At 41.7% G+C, this 13,535-nt stretch overlaps 1 protein-coding gene across 10 annotated transcripts in view; it reads right to left on the minus strand.

Annotated features, from left to right (window-relative positions):
• The window catches only part of Rbms3 (RNA binding motif, single stranded interacting protein), a 1,057,168-nt gene that overhangs the window by 591,821 nt on the left and 451,812 nt on the right, over positions 1–13,535 (minus strand). The gene's annotated exons all lie outside the window — the stretch shown is intronic.

The following is a 13,535-nucleotide window of genomic DNA, read 5'->3' on the forward strand; positions in this document are numbered from 1 at the left end:
AGGACTCTCACCCTGAGTCACCTCCCTGCCTTCACTCCTAGTGTCTAACTGCTGCTGCAATCAGGTGGAAATTTCTCGGCTCTGACAGAGAGTCATCCAAATTGGGGCCTCTTAAATACCCTCCCAAGGCAGTTTTCACACTAGCAAAGAGTGTGGTTTCAACGTGACCAATGTGTAAAGTGGTCTTTAAAAGAATACACTGCAAAAGTTCACTTACTTTCGCCAGGGTAGAAATCTTGGGCATTGTTCTGTAGACGTTTGGACACACTCCACTCAGTATTTCCTTTCATGTGTTGGCTTAGAACAGAGCAGGAAAGCATAATAAAATAAAGCCCCCCCCCCCCCCGAGCGGCCTTCCTGATCAGTAATAGTCTAACTGGAGGGAAAGTGAATTAGTGGCTTTTGTTGGTCTAGCTACATCAAAATGCTTGATGAGGCACAGGAGAATATTCTATTGCCTAGTCTCAGAAAGGAACCCCCCCTTTTATTTTTTTAAATAAATTGATTCCTGCAGAGTGAGAGACTTGGCAGTGCCCAGCCCTGAATGGGATGCCCTGGGATGCCCTTAACACATCTCTGCCTCAAAGCCCTGGATCTATGAGGAAGATAAGGTAGAAAGGTTATGAGAGTCAGGAAGTGGCGGATGACTTCCAGAAAGAGTAGACAACTGGAGTTGACTCAGATGTGATTTCTGCACACACTGCCCTGGACTAGCCCTGATTCCCCCTTAACATATACACAAACACACATGCACACACACACACACACACACACACACACACACACACACGGAGTCCTGTTCTGTTTTAATTTTCCCGTGTGTCATCAAATATAATTTTCTTTATTCTATCATTCCTTCGTTGTTAGACATCTGGGTCGCCAGTCAACTTTATGAATTACTTAAAAGTACTTGATCAAAGATTACCAAGTAAAGGACAAGTTGCATGATCTCATTTGAATGTAAAGATTAAAAAAGAAAAAGAAAGGAAGGAAAGGAAGGAAGGAAGGAAGGAAGGAAGGAAGGAAGGAAGGAAGGAAGACAATGATAGACTCAGTCCTTACACATAGGACACAGTTCCTACACATAGGACACAGTTCCTACACAAAAGCAACAGTAACACAGTGTTGGTATTAAAGTAGCTGGTACTGTCTCTGGGCTAGTTAGGAAGCTGATATTTGGAGCAAGCACACCAAGGACCTCTGATTTAAAGGTAACAGAACTGGAGGCAATTTTCTTTAGGATTAGAGTTTCCTTTTATAGTCCCCAAAGAGATCGATGCAGATCTGTGAGATTGGTAAAGTCTGCATAACCCTGAGAAGGCAATTGTCACAAAACACAGAAGTCCACTGTTGTTCAGGGTTGCTGCTTGTTTTGTTTCGGCAGTAGGAATTGAACCCAGGGTCTTCCGCATGCTGGGTAAATCCTCTGGACCTCATATGTAATTGCTAGTCTTTTTGTATTTTTTGTTGTATTTTGAGATGGTGTTTTATAAAGGTGCTCTGGTTGGCCTTGAAACTCCCAATCCTTCCATGTAGTCCTCTTAACTAGCTGGGATTACAGACCTGTGTGCCACACCACACCAGGTCTGGCATTATTATTATTGTTATTATTATTATTTAACAGGATAATATGTATTCCAGGCTGGCCTCAGACTCATTATATAGCCAAAGATGATGTTGAATGTAGCAGTAACAGCGGGGCCATCTCTATATAAACGCTTGGGGGTGCACAGCCTCAAAAGCCTCTCCTGCAGGAGGATATAGTTGAGGACTTCCTGGGAGACCAAGGATTGCTGGCGCGTACAATGCCAGCCAATTGGGAAGTCCTGTTTAGACGAGATGCTTTCCTGGGACCAATGGGGCACAGGTGGACTGTATTAAAGGAGCTTGCAGCAGTGTTCAGAGAACAAAACACACAGAGCAGCAGGAAACAGGTCTAAGGGGGTTTTGTGGTTAAAGGGAAGAACACAGAGCTCAACACAGAAAAAAGTACCACACTGTTTGCTTTATGTCCAATACATGTAGATTACACATTTTTTTTTCCTTTCCAATTTTACTATACGTGATCTATAAGTTGATGGGCATTGACATAAGATAGCATTGCTTAGGCCAGGAGTGGTGGTGCACACCTCTAATCCCACAGGCTTCTGAGGCAGAGACAGGAGGATCTCCCGTAATTTAAGGCCAGCCTTTTCTTCATAGTGAGTTGTAAGTCAACTAGGGCTACACAGTGAGACCCTGTCTCCAAACAAGCAAAGGAAGGAAGGAAGGAAGGAAGGAAGGAAGGAAGGAAGGAAGGAAGGAAGGAAGAGGAGATGAGAGAAAAGGAGAAGGAAAGTGAGGGGGAAAGGAAAGGGGAGGGAAGGTAGGGATGGAGATGAGGTAGGGGAGGAAAGAAAAGAGAAGACAAAATCCTGGAAGCAATGTTCAACTTTTCTAATCTTTACACACCCTCACTTTCAAAGGACTTTGTGTTAAACCTACACAGCGGCTTTAAGAAGATTTTCACAAATGCTATCTTTCTCCATACAGCAATTTCTATCCAGTATGACTGGATCCTTTTCTCAAAACGTATCTGGCGGTATATATAATTAAGTGTGGTCATGTCCCTGTGCCTGTGAATTTGTGTTTGGAGGTTGGGTTGATATGGAGGGCTCAGTCTCCACAACAAAAACTAAAAGTGATTGCTTTCTGCGACCTCCTGCTCTGACCCTGTGAAGCCACTTTCTGTTCATTAGTCCTAACCTTTGCAGGGAGCTCCTGGGTGGCGGGGCGGGGTGGGGGTGGGGATGCTGGGAGCTGCAGCCATCCAAACTCCTCAAATTATGCCAGGCATCAGTGACTTCATGAACTCATTAGGCTGGCAAGACTTAAGAGGGAGAACTAAGACAGTCCCCATACCTCAAGCTACAGGAGCAAGGCAAAGCTTTAAAAGAAAATGAACAAGAGGCCTTAACGGTGAGCAGGGAGGTTTAATTCATTATTCTAATGACTTTCCCAGCAGGAGACTCTCCCCAGGAAACACAGGTTTGTGCTTCTAATAAGGCTGCAGGGACCAGGCTACTCCTGAAGGACTCTCAGGGCTGGTTCTGAAACATCTTTTGTATGGATGAGAATACATAAAGCTTGTACAGCACAAAACAAAATTCAACGCATACCATTTCCCTTGCTTTACCACAGCTACTTTAACACACGAGCAGCAGATATGAGGGTGACTGGTGGCAGGTCATTAAATATTTGAGCGGTTTATTTTGGGTTTTGTTTTCTGTTTATTTTGCTTCTCATCTCCAGGACCAGCACCACATGAATCATGTAAAGTGTCTCATACCTGCAACCCCAGCTCTCAGGAAGGAAGAGCAGGAGGATCTAGAATTGAAGATCATCCCCAACTACCCAGTGAATTTGAAACCAGTTTGCATTATACATGACTCTGTCTCAAACCCAAACAAAGGAAACATAGACAGCTCAGGAAGCTCCTGAAGCTCACAGAACTCACAACACCCCCACCCAAATATTATGTAATACAATTATACACAGCTGCTGGAGAAAAGTGATTCTTCAAAAATTGTCTTCATATTACTCTGTAAATATTTTCATAAGATAGTGAGACCTCGGGCAGTCTTTTCAGGAAATCTGGCTTGGAGTCCCTGAGTATTTACATTCCAGGACAAATTGAGTTTTGCTAACATCTGTGTCATTATTTGTAGCTAGGACACTTGTCCAGAGAGGAGGCAAATCCAAATAAATAATAACCTATTCTCATCCCTTTGAGGTATATCTCCACTCAAACACCTGCATTATAAACTGCATAAAAAGTGTTCCATTCTTTTCAATAATATGGAAATTCTGTAGATTTAGGTGAAGGGATAAGGAGATGCCAAGCAGAACCAAAAAGGTCCTGAGATGAAAATTTAAAATAAATTCTGGACACTGAAGCCAGGATCTGGTTTTTGAGGCAGATCCGCATGTAGACAAGGTAGCCTCAAGAGCAGATAGGAGAGGAAGGATGTCTATATCACACAGAATTGTAAGAGTGAGGCAAGTACTTAGTCATTGCTTCATAAACAGTAGTGTCTCCAATACACGAAGTATCTATACTCATATAGTATCACCTCTGAAATAAAAGGTTCTCCTAAAGGAAGGAGGAAGGCTTGTAAGACTCAGAAAACAAAGGAAACATAGAAGGCTCAGGAGGCTCCTGAAGCTCACAGAACTCACAGCACCCCCACCCAAATATTATGTAATACAATTATACACAACTGTTGGAGAAAAGTGATTCTTCAGCTTAGCAAAGATGCCTGAAAACTGCAGAAAACGCTATAGATGGACTTTGGGAAATCACCACCCCCATCGGGGAAAGTTTTTCAGTGGTGTAGCTGTCTCAGAGCCACCCATGTTCCTGTAAATAACTTTCATACATGCTCCTGTGCAGACACCCTAAAACTCTGTTAAGTTCTTTGAGCTATACTTGGGTGAAATCATTTGTTCCATCTGTTATTGATTCCCTACCCAAGGAGAAGAGACTTGTCCATGTGTCCCTAGGAAAAGTCTCACAGTACCACCTATCTATAGGTAAAATACAGAGACATTAAACAGTAACATCCCAAATGGAACTTACCCAAAGGACTAACTCCCAATTGTAAATAATACAACGTGCACCGCATTAACCATAAAGTAGATCTTAAGGCAGTGCTCAATTAGCACTTACAATCTACAAATCAAAACACTTTAAGCCGTTTGTTGACTGTGCAATTCCACCTAAAATGAGAGCGGTTGTTCTGGAGGCCTGGCTCACCAGTTAAAGGCACTGGCTGCCATTTCAGAGGACCCTGGATAGCCTCCAAGCATCCACATGGTGGCTCAAAACCATCTGTAATTCCAGTTCTAGAGAATCCAATATTTTTTTTTCTGAATTTCAAGCATAGTGCTTGTACATGACTAACAGATGAACATGTAGACAAAACAACCGTACAAATAAAACTTAACTTTTTAAAATATATGCTGTAGCACTTGGGAAGAAACAATATAGCAAGTCCAACCTTGATTGCAACTCCTTTTTACCTTTCGTTTGTTTGTTTGTTTTGTTTTGTTTTGTTTTGTTTTGTTTTGAGACAAGGTTTCTCTGTGTAGCCCTGGCTGTCCTGGAACTCACTCTGTAGACCAGGCTGGCTTTGAACTCAGAAATTCGCCTGCCTCTGCCTCCCAACTTCTGGGATTAAAGGTTTATGCCACCATGCCTGGCTTACCTTTCTTTTCTTAAAGAGTTTTTTTTTTCATTTTATTTTTAATTTACAGTTATAAGTGTCCTTCCTGCATGTTTGTCCATGCACCATGTGTGTGCAGTGTGGGAGTAAGTCAGAAGAGGGTGTGAAATCCCCTGAAGCTGGAATTATAGATAGTCATGAGTTGCTTTATGAGTGCTGGCACACGGAATATATTCTCCAATAAATATTCACCTTGAAAACTGAAGCTCAATCCCATGAGTTACCAACTGTTTAAAGGTACACAGTCCTTGAGAAACCATGACTCATGTGTCAATTACTGTGGCCACGTTATTGTCGTATACTGTCTTGGCAAGACTAAACAAACCAAATCATAATGACTTATTTAGCAAGATGGAGGTCACTAAGATCTCATTTTGGCTAGTCTTGACAAGCAGAAGTAGGTTAACCATGCTCTCTGAAACTGGAAGGGTTCATTGCTTCTTCCCAGGGTTTAATGGCCCAATAAAACACCTTAAAAATATTCTCTTGAAGGATTATTATAACCCAATTGCTTGGCATCTTGGACACCCCAGTATTGCCTGCCAGGTTAATATAAGATAAAGTAAAAGCATTTTCCCATCACCACTGATCTGGAGGATTGTGAAAGAACAGCCACAGGCATCATTTGATAGAAAAAGACAGCATACCACATAGCTAAGAGAAATTGCTTGATGTCATCTTCTTGCAGGAAGCCTTAGGACAACTTCCAGTCCTTCCTTGAGTATTATATGTGAATTCCACTGCACTGTGTTGTTCTTCATCTCACCTATCCTTTGATTCTAGACTGCCTGTGTGACCAATGCATAGCCCCCCTCCCAAAACAAAGGTGGTAGCAATCACACTTTCTGGGTACGCTTGGTTTTCGTAGGCGATTCATGTCAGTTTGCTTTGTATAGGTCATTCTTGAATGAAGATTCCATTTAGATTCCTTTTGAAGGGGAGGGATTATCTAGCATTGTGGATTCAGAAACAGAGGGACACACTGGGAAGCCGCTGACACAGCAGATAATTAAATATTGCTGTGATCGGTTAGATTTTGGCTGAAGGACAAAACACATATGTGACAACATTTCCAATTAAACAAGTGTCACAGAGGATGACCCAGTCCTTCCCAGTTTGTTTTCTTTCCTTATACATTTTTTCTGTTTGTTTTCTTTCTTTATACATTGTTTCTAACTCTAAGAGTTGTTTGGTTTAACTAAAGATCCAGCAATATGTCAGGAAACTCAAGGATATTAAACCTGACCATTTTTCAGAACTAGAATGCTTTGGTGAAACCTGGGAATTAATCGGTAAGCCGAATGAGGAAGATGTTACAGAAATTTGGGTTGGTTTTCTTATAGTATCTTACCTTAGGCTAATTGTGACTTTTCAAAATTGACTATACAAGCAGTTAAGTCGGCTATAAAAAGTAAACCTGTGCTCTGCTAGGTGTTGTGATGACACCGAGATGGCAGGGTAAGTAGGATTGTGGCTCCTTGTTCACAGCACATCCCGCACCGTACGAGCTCCAGCCATTACCATTTTCTCCACAGCATTAGGGATGGTCCACTGATGGCTTGGGGACCATATGGCAGGCTCCGATCCTGCCTGGGATTGAAACACTGCCCTTCACTCTATAACACCTTGCTTAAATGCCTCTTCCCTCAGTTCCCCACAGGAAAATGACACAGGCAAACAATGTAGCTCTCTCAGAAGTGCTTGTCAGAGTTCAGGAGAGTTCCTAGAACTAAGTCTGACCTGGGGTGAGTGTGAGTTCCCAGCAAAAACAATTCATTTTGGTTCACACTAGCAGGACATCCTACTATTGACAGGGTGTGAATCTCATTTGTAGGGCTTCACCGAATTAAGAATAGTGGCTTCCCTCTTGTTCTGCTTCAAGTTCATGAAGTCCCTGAAAACCACTCAGTATGTTCTGTTCTATGTGCACAAGTGAAGACTATGACAGAGAGAGAGAGAGAGAGAGAGAGAGAGAGAGAGAGGGGCAGGGGTTTGGAGGGGAGACACATCATTGTGAGAGGTGAAGACAATCAGCTACAGATTACACATCACAAATGAACAAAAAGTATACAACTCATACACAAATATACATACATTTGTAAACATCAATACACATCATGTGCTCATATGCAGATTGAGAAGTAAGCATGCAAAAGGTTAAATATTTGAGTGTTTTTTTTTTAATTTGAGGGTTTAAGTGAAAACACCAAGAAAAGTTGAAAATGTCAAGAGTCAATCAGCAAACTGTGAGAATAGTTTTGACGGTCATCTCACAGAAAACCAAATTTAAAAAAAAATCCTAAAAGCAAAACCAAAAAAAACAAAAAAACGAAACAAAACAAAGCAAAACAAAAAAACAGCCAACAAACATAGAGAAAACCCCTCTCTCTAGCTGGAGCTTGGCAGCGCATGTGCCTGATCTGATGATCATAACTGGAAAGAGCAAATTTCTGACATTGTACAGTCCAGCAGAGCAAGCCTTAGGATGCTGAAGGATGCCTGGTAGAGATGTAAAACAACTCTGCGTGTGCTTATGGAAAGGCATCAGTATGGGACTGAAGGGGGACACAGAGAATGATTGTCTTCTGAGTACGAGGTTCATTAGAAGAGTTATTAAAGCTGTGGACAGACAGCCGCCAACCTGGCAGAGGCTCCGGGGAGGGGTCTCCGCCACTCGGCAGATGTGGATGTGGGTCTCCGAAGGGAGGCACATAATACATGACTGCAGTCAGGCTGTCACTAAATTAGCTGTGGGATAGGGAGTGGCGAGGATATAGACAAACACGTGACTTTACTTCTGGAAGCTAAAGTTCTGACTTTCCAGGAAAGATCACAGTTCAACCAGAACGGAGGTGCTTTACGATGGGCATGGCCCTGGCTAACATAAACCAATGAGAAGGAGGAGCTTCACAAAAAGGGTTGGCCCTGGCTATCATCAATCAATGAGCTGGAGGAGCTTTACAATGGTAAGGGACCTAACTAACATTAACCAATGAGATGGAGTAGATTTCCAATGGGCGTGGCTCTGGCTAACACTCACTGATGAGATATTGCTAAGAGGAAGCTCAATATATATTAATCCGTATGTGTGGATCTATAACTTATCTTAAAGAAGTCCAAATGTCATTTGGTAGAAATGCCCAGGGGACAATAAATTACATTGCTTGGGGCAGGCAGGATGGGAGATGGGGCAGGTTCATCTTATGTCCTCTGACCTCCATTAGCCCTACACATAGTTATGTAGTGCACAGAAACCCAGGAAGGCACACAGACATATAGATACAAATAAATTATAAAGATAAGTAAATAGATAAGGATTTTAGCAATTTTTATAGCAATTTTATAAATGAAGTGTGAATAGTATTAAAACATTAATAATTGTACATTCTAATTAAGCTATTTGGGAGATAGATTTACAAAAAATGAACAAATGCAAAGAAATTATAAATCTATCAAAAACATGTGGAAATTAAATTCATGATAGAACTAAATTGTAAGTCAGTTTAAAAAGAGAAATTACTCCATAATTAATGTTGGGATTACAGATTCAGGGATTGGACCAAAACTCTACAAATGCATGTATGTTTTCCACAGTGGAGTATAAAGATAATGGGAAAATATATAGAGAAAACTTTGGCTGACAGTCTTTGTGTAGGAGAGATGTCTTAGTCATATTAAAACATAGAAGGTTCAAAAGAGAAAGAAAGAGAGAAAGAAAGAAAGAAAGAAAGAAAGAAAGAAAGAAAGAAAGAAAGAAAGAAAGATTTTGTTACCTAAATATTTTATGTTTCCATATGGCCAAAAATCAAAAGGGAGAGAATGATTTAGAGAAAAAATGTATACACACACACATGTAATCTATATGAAATGTTTCATTTAGGTGACAGCAAAAAATAAAAATATTTAATATTGAAGTTTCTGGGAAAATACGCAAATAAGAGATACATATAAAAACAAAAGAACAAGATTTCATTTTTCACTGTTTAGCTTGGGGAAAAAAATGTTTGGTGATCACAAGCAAAAGAGACCATGAGGAAATGCAGACTAACTAGACTTGCCAAAGATAAAGGCCTGATTTATATCCTTATAGGCACTTTAAAGAGAGCTCAGGGGTCCTTTGATGTGGTATTACAACCCTTAGGGGTTTAACCTAAGAGCACATTCCTAGAGCCCATCAGCATATAGGGTCTGTCTCTTCTTTGTTGGCATTTACAATGAAAACATCCATCAAGATTGGACCGGCCTCAATCAAAGTATCTCTACAATAAGGGAGACAGTGTTCCTACTCAGGAGAAAGAGATAAGGTTGAAGGAGAAGGTTCAGTGGCTAAAATGCTGCCTGGCCTGTGTACGAATAAGATCACCAGAACCCACGGAGAGCTGATGTGCTAGTACACATCTGTAATTCTAGTGCCCCTGATGGGAGATGGGAGACAGAGAAGGCAGTCCCGGGATGCTCATGTGCCAGTTAACCTGGCAAGTGCAGCGATTTATGAAATGAGAGCCTGATTCAGACAAGGTGAAGACCAATGCTTGAGGTTTCCTCTGACTTCTACATGCATGCCTGGTGTGTGTGCATTCCCATATTCAACATATATGTGCACTTGCTCACATGTGCACACACACATGGGGTGGGGAGAAGGAGGGAGAGAGGGAGGAAGGGAGGGAGGGGCAGAGAGGGAGAGAGGGGAACTTGAAACAAAAAGAAGAAATAAGGTAGAGCTGTCAGAGGAAAAGCAAGGAAGGAAGCAGGCAGGCTGGTAATGTGTAACTATTACTACTTTATATCACTTTAGGCAAATATGTACATACATGCTATTCTGTAAAAGAATAGCTATGAACAGAAAATAGTAAGCAGATAGATGTAGCAAGAAAATACAGAGGCACGGGACAGAAGGCAGGGCCACGGGACAGAAGGCACATCTCTTACACAGCTCTTCTTGCACACTACTTAGTGATAGAATTCAAATTGTTTGTCCAAATAATCTATTTCCATTCTCAGAAGGCTAAGGGACCTCATGTTAGTGATGTAGATTAAGGTCCTTCTTTGACAGATATTTTGTCCAGAGCACAGCATCAACTTTATCCAAGCGACGGCATCTGACTTCCATCAGTCTCTACAGCCATTGCACCCCTCACTACTTACTAGACTGTCTCACATGTATATAGAAAACTACATGTGATTTGCTCTAATGAAGTTTGTTAAAAGGAAGTTAAGATTTCATATTTTTTTTACACGTGGCAAGTCAATTGAAATTAATTTGTATCAATTACCACACCGTGTACATGAATCCAGATCTGGAAATACTTACAAATAATCTCACAGTCTCTAATAAGAAACATCCCTTAATGGTGGAGAGATGGCTCAGAGGACAAGAACATGGGCTGCTCTTGCAAAGGACTTAGGTTCAGTTCCTAGCACCCGTTTGATGGCTCACAACCAACCTGTAAGACTAATTTCAGGGAATCTTATGTTTTCTTCTGGCCTCCAAGTACATGGTACACAGACATATATTCAGAAAAAAATACTCATACACACAAATAGAAATATATAAGCCTTTTAAAAAACTAAACCCAAACAAACCATTTCTCATTCAACTGGCGAATTTACCAAAAACCCAAAGAAGAACCGTTATCCCTTTATTCTTAGCCAGACTGTAGTAACAATTTTCTAAGTAATTTACTGTCAGAATATTCTAAATAAACACAAATTACATGAATCAATAGAGATTCATTGGGAGGGTTTCCCAAGGAAAATTAGAGTACTATTAAGTTCTGACAGATGTTAGAGCAGATGCCATTGGCAACAATATGTTAAACCGGAGTCTTTACCTGAGGCACCAAAACAAAACAGGGAGCCGGTAGGGTTGACAGACACAAAGAGCACTTGTGATGTCAGCTTAGGAGAGCAGGCTGCTTGTGAAAGGGCCCTAAACCTGCATTCAGGGCTGAATATCACGGTAGGACAACTCAATAAATTCGAAATAGGAGTTATCAGAAAACCTGTTGGGACAAAGTTGTTGTGTGCTTATTCCTTCAGCTAACAGAGAAGAGACCCCAGGGCGCCTTTAACCATATTCCTGCTAATCAGTAAGGCAAACAAGGTGGCAAGCAGCCCCCATCCCAGAACCTCAAAGAACACACTAGACAGCCAATGAGATGCTTGGAAGCACAGCCACTCCTGGCACTGTTCTGAGGTAACCAGACGGACAAAATGAGCACATTCTAAAAGAAACCTATGTTCCTCCCCACCTTTGGCTATAGAGTATTGAAGTAATGGGTCCCATGAGACTGGCATTCCCCCAGGAATCTCCTGATGGGGGAAGGGGGAGAGGGAGGGGGGGAGAGTCCAGCGGGAGGCCTGGTTTCCTGGAAAGAGATTTACAGCTCATCACATCACCATCAGGAGGGACTGGAGCCTAGACAGTGCTGTGGCAATGATGGGCTGGGTCATACTTAGTTAGCCCCATAACTCTGGCCTCTGCTTAGGCCTGAACCAAACACCAGGACCCCAGAGTGGATTTGTGAGGGCACTGGATCTCTGTGTCCCTCATTACAACATGACCACATTGACTGAATCACTTTTTCTGGTTTTCACTGTTATTTGTGTCCTTAATTGGCATATTAGGGATATTAGAACAATCAGGACCTGGCATCTGACCTTTAATAATGCCAGTGACCCTGAGCATGGTGTGCTTGTTCAAACTGGGTTTGAGCCAGGAATGAATGAGAAACGTCTGCACCAGGCGACAGTAACAGAAGAGACAGAGAGTTCATGGCTGAGGAGTGTATATATATATATATATATATATATATATATATATATATATATATATATATATATATCTTGACCAAGAGAACACCAGGAAGCTGCAAAAGAACTAAGAACTCTTGGAAATATTCAGAGTGAACCTCCTGAGTGCACTGTGTGGGGGAAGGGATGGGGGTGGGGCAGAAATCTGGAAGGGGGACAAAATAAAATATACTATTTTTAGTGTCACTTTGCAGCACCCATAGCAGCAAGGCCTTGGAAGAGCCAAAGAATGCCCCATCTTTAGATGGTAAGAACGCCTTTGCTTCACTCCACTGGCTCTCCCTTCCCTGTTTCTTTCTGGGCCACTGACTGGGTGAGAAATAAGAGTTCTTAGTCTAGGTGGGGGAGAACTGAGAAAGAGGCCCCTCCCCTACCTTGAAAGAGCCCTTTTCCATACAGACTTTATCAAGAGAGAGACTTGAACTACTATGGATCTATATTCTTATTAAAGATTGATTAGCAGACAGGAGCCACACAGTCTGATTTCCTAATGGACCATGCCTTTGCATCTCAAAACAGATCCTGGCTCACCTTAAGGGGGAAATTGGTCCTTGGAGACATTAAGATTCTGGGGTTTCTCATCTGGCAAGTCAGGATCTGAGGAAGATGTTGAGACCACAGCCTTTCTTCCATTATTACTGGTGAAAATGATTCTCATTCATTCCTGCCTCAAACACAGTTTGAACAAGCATACCTACAGTGCTCAAGGTTACTGGCATTGTTAAAGGTCAGATGCCAGGTTCTGATAGCTTCCTGATAGCAGGGGGCCTCCTCAAGAGGAGGAGTGCTATCACTCTATTCTTCCTTCCTTCCTTCCTTCCTTCCTTCCTTCCTTCCTTTCTTACTTCCTTCCCTCCTTCCTTCCTTCTTTCCTCTGTTCTTTCTTTCTTCTTTTTTTAATAAGAAAAGAGTCAAGAGCAAAAAGTTCTCCTGGCCTTCAGCCTACCACAAATATGTGGCAGTGAATGAAAGGTTGCTGATGAATAGCACAAATTAGCTTCCTCTTTCTGGAGACAGTTGGGGTACTGTTTTGTCTACCCGCATGTATCAGGAGCAGAGTAGCGTTTCAGAACATTCCTTTTACGCACGGCCCCAGTGGTGCCTTAGTGATATTTCCTGACTTGATTAAAAGTCACAGAAATGATTTCACCTGAATATGCTCACGCTATATCCCCTTTGAGGAATTATGCTCAGCTTCAGTTAGCTTCATTGACGAGACGGCAAAGAGATGTGAGTAAGAAAATGATGAGAACATAAGAAAAAAATGTGTATTTCTTCACAATAGAGCAGTCCAGAAACTGGATAATTGGTAATCTAACTGGGATGGAAGAAACGAAGACTAGTGTCTCTCAATCTGACTATCACACTCTTTGAAACAATGGCCCTCAAAGAAATGAGAATTTCCTAAGAATCTCAGCAAGAAGGAAGAAAGAATCTTTTCTTTGCCCAGACACTGGG

This window comes from Mus musculus, chromosome 9 (genome assembly GCF_000001635.26).
Source record: "Mus musculus strain C57BL/6J chromosome 9, GRCm38.p6 C57BL/6J".
Classification (NCBI taxonomy): Eukaryota; Metazoa; Chordata; class Mammalia; order Rodentia; family Muridae; genus Mus; species Mus musculus.